The 8193-nt window shown below is 37.7% G+C and overlaps 1 pseudogene; it reads left to right on the forward strand.

The window, feature by feature from the left end:
- Positions 1–282: 282 nt before the first annotated feature.
- Positions 283–6524, forward strand: LOC123860299 (tubulin alpha-1A chain-like; annotated as a pseudogene).
- Positions 6525–8193: the final 1669 nt, after the last annotated feature.

The raw sequence follows: 8193 nt of genomic DNA on the forward strand, positions 1-8193 counted from the left end.
ATATTGTACACCTGAAACTAACATTACATTGTATGTTAACTAACAGGAATTTAAATCTAAAAAGAAAAAGAAAAAAAAAAAAAGAAGCTGATTCCAACCCTCTTGGATGACTTTGAGGGGCTCAAGACTTCAGTAGAGGAAATACCTATAGATGTGGTGGAAACAGCAAGAGAATTAATAGTGGAGCCCAAAGATGTGACAGAATGGCAGCAATCTCATGATAAAACCTCAACAGCTGAGGAGTTGCTTTTCATGGATGAGCAAAGAAAGTAATTTCTTGAGATGGAATCTACTCTTAGTGAAGATGCTGTGAAAATTTTTGAAATGACAACAGGGAATTTAGAATATTATACCAACCTAGTTGATAAAGCAGCAGCAGGGTTTGAGAGGATTGACTCCAATTTTGAAAGAAGTTCTACTGTGGGTAAAATACTATCAAACAGCTTCACATGCTACAGACAAATTGTTCATGAAAGAAGAGTCAATTGATGTGGCAAATTTCACAGGCTGCCTTATTCTAAGAAACTGCTACAGCCACCCCACCCTTCAGCAACCACCACCTTGATCAGTCAGAAGCTATCAACAATGAGGCAAGACCCCCCACCAGCAAAAAGATGATGACATACTGAAAGCTTAGATGATGGTTAGCACTTTTTTTAAGATGTATTTATTTATATTAGACAAAGAGAGAGCAATGAGTGATGGGGAGGAGTAGAGGGAGAGGAAGAGAGAGAATCTCAAGCAGTTTCCTTTCTCAGTGCAGAGCCTGATGTGGGGCTCAATCTCACAAGCTTGAGATCATGACCTGAGCTGAAATCGAGCTGGATGCTTAACTGACTGAGCCACCCAGGTGTGCTGATGATTAGCATTTTTTAGCAATAGAGTATATTTTAATTAAGGTATGTATTTTTTTAGACATAATGCTATTGTACACTTAACAGACTAAAGTATAGTGGAGACATAACTCACATGCATTAAGAAATGCAAAAAATGATTTGATTTATTTTATTACAATATTTGCTTTATTGCCATGGTCTGGAATTGAGCCCACAATATCTCTGAGGTATGCCTGTACCTTTTCCCAAGCCAATCAATTACAACCTTTCTTTACTGCAACACTATTCCAGAAGTTCTTAAATTTTGTCTGTTCATAACATCCTTAGGGTCTCAATTTTTTTTTCGTGATATTCATAGGCCAAAAGAAATACTCAACCATTCTGTTTATTTAATAATTAGTTTCTTAAAACTTAATGTTTATATCCTTAAAGTGTAGTAGCTATTTGAAAAATAAATGTGCATAAATTGAAAAAATATTTTTATTTCACTCTTAAATAATCTCACTAACTTATTAATGGGATGTGTGTGCCCATTGAGTGCTGCACTACTTGTTAATCATCTTTGAATGAGATTGGATGTTGCCACCCTCATTTTCTCTTTCAAATTGATTTTTGCATGGTAATTGCTTTTAAAATGTTTTTTCTTAAGACTATTTTTATAGCAGTTTCAAATTCACAGCAAATTTGAGAGCAAGATACAGAGATTTTCCATTTCCCCCATGCTCCACCCAGGCGTAGCCTGCCCTATTATCAGCATCCCCTACCAGAGTAGTACTTTTATTACAGTTGATGAACCTATGTCAACACACTACAATCACCCAAAGTCCATATTTACATTAAGGCTTACTCTTGGTGTTTTACATTTTATGGGTTTGGATCAATGTATAATAACACGTATCCATCATTATGGTATCATATAGTGTGTTTTCACTGCCCTCAAAATCATCTGAGCTCCATCTATTCATCCCTCTCCCCTCCTCCAATTCCTGGCAATCACTAATCTTTTTGTCTTCATAATTTGCCCATCCAAAAATTTCATGTAGTTGAAATGACATAGTAGCCTTTTAAAATTGCCTTCCCCACTTAGTAATATGCATTGACATTTCTTCCATACCTTTTCATGACTTGATAGCTCATTTTATTTATTTATTTATTTATTTATTTATTTATTTATTTAGAGCAAGCAGGTGGGGGAGGGGGGTAGAAGGAAAAGGAGAGAACTTTAAGCAGATTCCCTGTGGAGCACAGAGCCCAACTAGGGCTCCATCTCAGGACCTGAGATCATGACCTGAGCTGAAACCAAGAATCGGATGCTTAACGGACTGAGCTGTGCCCCACTAGCTCATTTCTTTTTAGATCTGAATAAGATTCCATTGTCCAGATGTACCACAGTTTATTTATTTATTCACTTACTGAAGGACATATTGGTTGTTCCAAGTTTTGTCAATTATAGTTAAAACTGCTATCAACCTCCATTTGCTGGTTTATACATGGACAGCTAATTTTAACTCCTTTGGGTAAATACGAAGGGGTATTGAGTGCTGGATTGTATGGCAAGAGTAAGAGTAGTTTTGTAAGAAAGCACCAAATTGTCTTGCAAGTGGCTGTACCATTTTGTATTCCCACCAACAATGAATAAGTTCTTGTTGCTCCATATCCTCACCAGCATTTGGTTTTGTCAGTGTTCTGGATTTTGGCCATTTTAATGGGTATGTAGTGGTATTTCATTGTTTTAATTTATATTTCCCTAATGGCATATGATGAGGAACATCTTTTCATATGCTTATTTGCCATCTGTGTATCTTCTTTGGTGAGATATCTGTTAAGGATTTTGGGCCATTTTTTTTAAATCTTTTTTTTTAATGTTTTATTTATTTATTCATGAGAGTCAGAGAGAGAGAGAGAGAGGCAGAGGGAGAAGCAGGCTTCCTCAGGGAGCCCGATGCGGGACTCAATCCCAGGACCCTGGGATCATGACCTGAGCCAAAGGCAGACACTTAACCATCTGAGCCACCCAGGCGCCCCTGGACCATTTTTTAACTTAGATGTTTTATTTTCTTATTGCTGAGTTTAAGAGTTCCTTGTATTTTTTGAATAACAATCCTTTATCAAATGTGTCTTTGGCAAAACTTTCTCCCAGAAAAGTTCCAGAATTAGAACTTTTCTAATTCTCTCGATGCTGTTTTTTGTAGAGCAGAAGTTTTTAATTTTAATGAAGTCCAACTTTATCAATTCTTTCTTTCATGGATCATGCCTTTGGTGTTGTATCTTAAAAAGTCATCACCATACCAAGGTCATCTAGGTTTTCTCCTATATTATCTTCTAGGAGTTTTATAGTTTTGAGTTTTACATTTATATCTATAATTGATTTTGAATTAATTTTGGGAAGGGTGTATGGTCTGTGTCTAGATTGGTGGTTTCTTTTGACCACAAAAAAACACCAGAAACCTAGCTTAGCAAACATGTTATCATCCAAAAGAATGTAGCACAATATAATATTGAAACTGTAAACTTCCTCAAGAAAGTATTTTACACAATGTTCAATAGGTGTTCTGTGTTGCTGAATTTCCTTTGAAAATGTAAAATGTCCTGGAGCACACCCGTGAAATCAATGAGGTATCCTGGAGTGCCTCGGGACGGTTTGGGAATCAGGACTATCTGCCATCGATGGAAAAACCAAGGTGTGTAAATGTATAAAAAAACAAACTACAGAGGATATTTGTAGTTATATAACACAAATATAGAATCAATATCTAGGATATATAAAGAAATCCTACAAATCAATGATAAAAGAGAAATACTCCAACAGAAAAATGAGTAAAAATCTTACATAATTTTCAGAAAATGTCCTAAAGTATTTCATAGGGGAAACATTAAAATGCAGTTAATCTCATTAACAATCAAGTAAATGCAAAGTAATACTATAATAGATACCATTTCATACTCGCTGTAATCAGTATCTATTACATATATTTAATACATTAAAATTATAAATAATTCTATTCCTCCAAAAGTGTAGAGCAAAGAAATTTTTATATACTGCTGGTAGGAGTATAAACTAGCACATTGACTTTAGGAATGAGTTTGGGATTGTCTGGTCAAGTTAGAAATTCACATATCCTATCAAATATGATTCTACTCCAAGTGTACACTCTTGATAAATGAATGCTCAATTATCATAGGATACATATGTTGGTCATATTGAGAAAATGAAACAACCCAAATCCCTGTCAATAATAAATAATTAAATTGTATATTCATGAAATGGCACACAATATTGCAAGGAAATGTGTAAACTATGCATTTGAATTTAAATAGTATCATGTCGGGGCGCCTGGGTGGCTCAGTCGTTAAGCGTCTGCCTTCGGCTCAGGTCATGATCCCAGGGTCCTGGGATCAAGCCCCATATCGGGCTCCCTGCTCCGTGGGAAGCCTGCTTCTCCCTCTCCCACTCCCCCTGCTTGTGTTCCCTCTCTCGCTGTGTCTCTCTCTGTCAAATAAATAAAATCTTAAAAAAATAATAATAATAAAATAAATAAAATAAAATAAATAAATAAATAGTATCATGTCAAGTGAAAGACACATAAAATATACGGTATATGATTCCATTGATACAAATTTCAAAAATGGACAAAACTAGGGACACCTGGCTGGCTCAGTCAGTGGAGCATGCAATTCTTGATTTTGGGGTTGTGAGTTCGAGCCTCACTCAGGGTGTACAGATGACTTAAAAATAAAATCTTTAATTAAAAAGTGGACAAAACCAGGGGTGCCTAGGTGGCTCAGTGGTTAAGTGGCTGCCTTCGGCTCAGGTCATGATCTCAGGGTCCTGGGATAGAGCCCCGCATCAGGCTCCCTGCTTCTCCCTCTCCCTCTGCCCACTTCTCCCTCTGCTTGTGTGTGCTCTCTCTCTCTCTCTCTCTGTCAAACAAATAAATAAAATCTTTAAAAAATAAAATAAAAATTTTAAAAAATGGACAAAACTAGTCTATACTATTTGTAATGCATAGATGGAGACTAAACAAAACAAGGGAATGACTGTCACAGAAGTCAGAGCAGTGGTATTTTATAGGGAGTAAGATGCTATGGAAAAGGGACAATTGGGAATAATTTCTGAGATTCTAACAATGTTATATATTTTGACCTAGGAGATGTTTACCCAGTGTTCAATTTGTAATCAGGCATTTAAGTGCACAATATTTTATTTTATGTTTTCTATGTATGTATTTTTTATCCTAATTTAAAAAATAAATAGATAGGTTCTCTTACATCATCTACTACCTAAGAGTCACCCTGTAAAAAGTAGCAACCTCTCCCTTTTCTCTCCGCCATCTGCTTGGCTGCCACAAAGCAGCAACCATAAGTGAACGCATCCCCATCCCTGTTGACCAGAGTGGTGTCCAGATTGGCAATGCCTGCTGGGAGCTCCATTGTCTGGAACATGGCATCCAGCCTGATGGTCAGATGCCAAGTGACAAGACCATTGGAGAAGAGATGACTCTTTCAATACCTTCATGCTGGGAGCATGTTCCCAGGGCAGTGTTTACAGACCTGGAACCCACAGTCATTGATGAAGTTCACACTGGCACCTACCCTCAGCTCTTCTACCCTGAGCAGCTCATCACAGGCAGGGAAGATACTGCCAATAAACTATGCCTGAGGGTACTACACCATCAACAAAGGGATCATTGATCTTGTCTTGGACCAAATTTGGAAACTGGCTGCTGACCAGTGCATAAGGTCATCAGGGCTTCTTGGTTTTCCACAGCTTTGGAGGGGGATCTGGATCCAGGTTCATCTGGAACATCTCTCTGTAGTTTATGGCAAGAAGTGCAAACTGGAGTTCTCCATTTACCCAGCCCTCCAAGTTTCCATAGCTGTGGTTGAGCCCTACAATTCCAACCCTCACCACAAACACCACCCTGGAGCACTCTGTGCCTTCACAGTAGACAATTTGGCCATCTATGATATCTGTGGTAGAAAATTCGATATTGAATGCCCAGCCTACACTAACTTGAATAAGTTGATAGGTCAAACTGTGTCCTCCATCATTGCTTCCCTCAGGTTTGTTGGAGCCCTGAATGTTGATCTGACAGAACTTCAGACCAACCTCATGCCCTATCCCTGCATCCACTTCCCTCTGGCTACATGTGCTCCTGTCATCTCTGCTGAGAAAGCCTACCATGAACAGCTTTCTGTAACAGAGATCACCAATGCATGCTTTGAGCCAGCCAACCAGATGGTGAAATGTGACCCTTGACATGGTAAATACATGTCTTGCTGCCTGTTGTACTGTGGGGATGTGTTATCAAAGATGTCAATGTGTCCTTGCCACCATCAAGACCAAGTGTACCATCCAGTTTGCGGACCGGTGCCCCACTGGCTTCAGAGTCAGCATTAATTACCAGCATCCCACTGTGTACCTGGTGGAGACCTGGCCAAAGTACAGCGAGCTGTGCGCATCCTGAGCAACACCATAGCCATCGCTGAGGCCTGGACTCACCTGGACCACAAATTTGACTTGATATATGCCTAGTGTGTCTTTGTTCACTGGTATGTGGGTGAGGGCATGGGGGAAAGAGAGTTTTCTGAGGCCCGCGAGGACATGGCTGCCTTTGAGAAGGATTATGAGAGGTTGGTGTGGATTCTGTTGAAGGAGAGGGTGAAGAAGAAGGAGAGCAATACTAAAGTTAAAAATGTCACAAAGGTACTGTTTTACAGGGAACCTTATTCTGTTTTGAACATCAAAAAGTTGTGCTCTGCTGAAACTGCTGAATCACAGACCTGTACCTCTGAAACAAATAATATATTATATGTTAAAAAAAAAAAAAAGAAGAAGATAGCAGGAAGGGAAAAATGAAGGGGGGGAAATCAGAGGCGGAGACAAAGCATGAGAGACTATGGACTCTGAGAAACAAACTGAGGGTTCTAGAGGGGAGGGGGGTGGGGGGATGGGTCAGCCTGGTGATGGGTATTAAAGAATGGAGCACTGGGTGTTATACGCGAACAATGAATCATGGAACACTACATCAAAAACTAATGATGGAATGTATGGTGATTAACATAACATAATAATAAAAAATAATAAAATAAAATAAAAAAAGAGGAAATGTAAAGAACCCATAAATTAAATGAAAACATGTTCAGCCTTAACCTTACTAGTAAATAGGATGAAGCAGATTCAAACTAAATGATATACCAAGTCTCTCCTTCCAGATAGGTAAAAATAAAAAAAGTTGAACAATAAAAAAAAAAAAAGTTGTGCTCTGATCAATTAATCTGTATGTAGCAGTGTACACTCTCATATACAGTTACTGACCTATGCTTTTAAAACATGGCACTTTGTTATAGACCCATGCTGTCCATTTCTCTGATGGGTTTGAATAAATGTCTTAAATGGAAAAAAAAGTAAATGGATAAAAAACTAGAAAATACAAACTCAAAGTGGCAATTGCCTTGGAGAGCTAATTAAATGGAACTCAATATATTCATGTTGTTTTTGTTTTTCAAGAATTAGGTTAAAGTGTAAATGGCAAAAAATAGCGTTTGTAATTTTGGATGGAGAGAAATGAGTCCTGATTGTATTTTCTACTTTTCCACTCTGTTTTTTTTTTTCCTCTCCAAGAAACATCAACAATAAACAAGCAAATCAAAAGAGGTCATGTAAACCAAGAGTACACACTTACTTTCAATACCGTCTGTAGTTGTCCCTACTGCGTAGGATAAAGATGTTTCAAAGGTTGTTTGTACAGGTTTTATAGGTTGTAGAGTCACATGAGACAAAAACAAGCAAGTTCTGTGAATCAATAGATGGAATGACCTATTGAGGATGGAATGCATAATAGCAAATGGTATGAATGGCAGGTCTGATTGGTAAAAGAAAAAAAGATTTGGGAATATGTCTGTATAAATAAATTACATAGGTAAAGATCAGGTTGTTTCATCAATACAGAAAAGTTAGAAGCAATATCTATTGTATGTGAAATTTGTTTGCTAGGCTACAGATAGGGAAGATCTACATTTTGAGAGTGCATATAAGATGTAAATTTCATAAGTATTTATAATCCAATGAAACAATTATAATCATTTGTGATCATCTAGACTATGATTGTCTTAATCATATAAGACATATAATCATATAGTTTGACATATATATGTCATATATATATCATATATATCATATAGTTTGATGTATATATATATTTAAAGATTTTATTTATTTGAGAGAGAGAGTGAGCATGAGCAAAGGGGGAGGGGCAGAGGGGGAGGGAGAAGCAGGCTCCCTGATAAGCAGGGAGCCCAACTATGATGCGGGGCTCGATCCCAGGACCCCAAGATCATGACCTGAGCTGAAGCC

Source organism: Mirounga angustirostris, unplaced genomic scaffold, assembly GCF_029215605.1.
Source record: "Mirounga angustirostris isolate CCGP_5_RB_7025 unplaced genomic scaffold, mMirAng1.0.hap1 SCAF_4, whole genome shotgun sequence".
Taxonomy (NCBI): Eukaryota; Metazoa; Chordata; class Mammalia; order Carnivora; family Phocidae; genus Mirounga; species Mirounga angustirostris.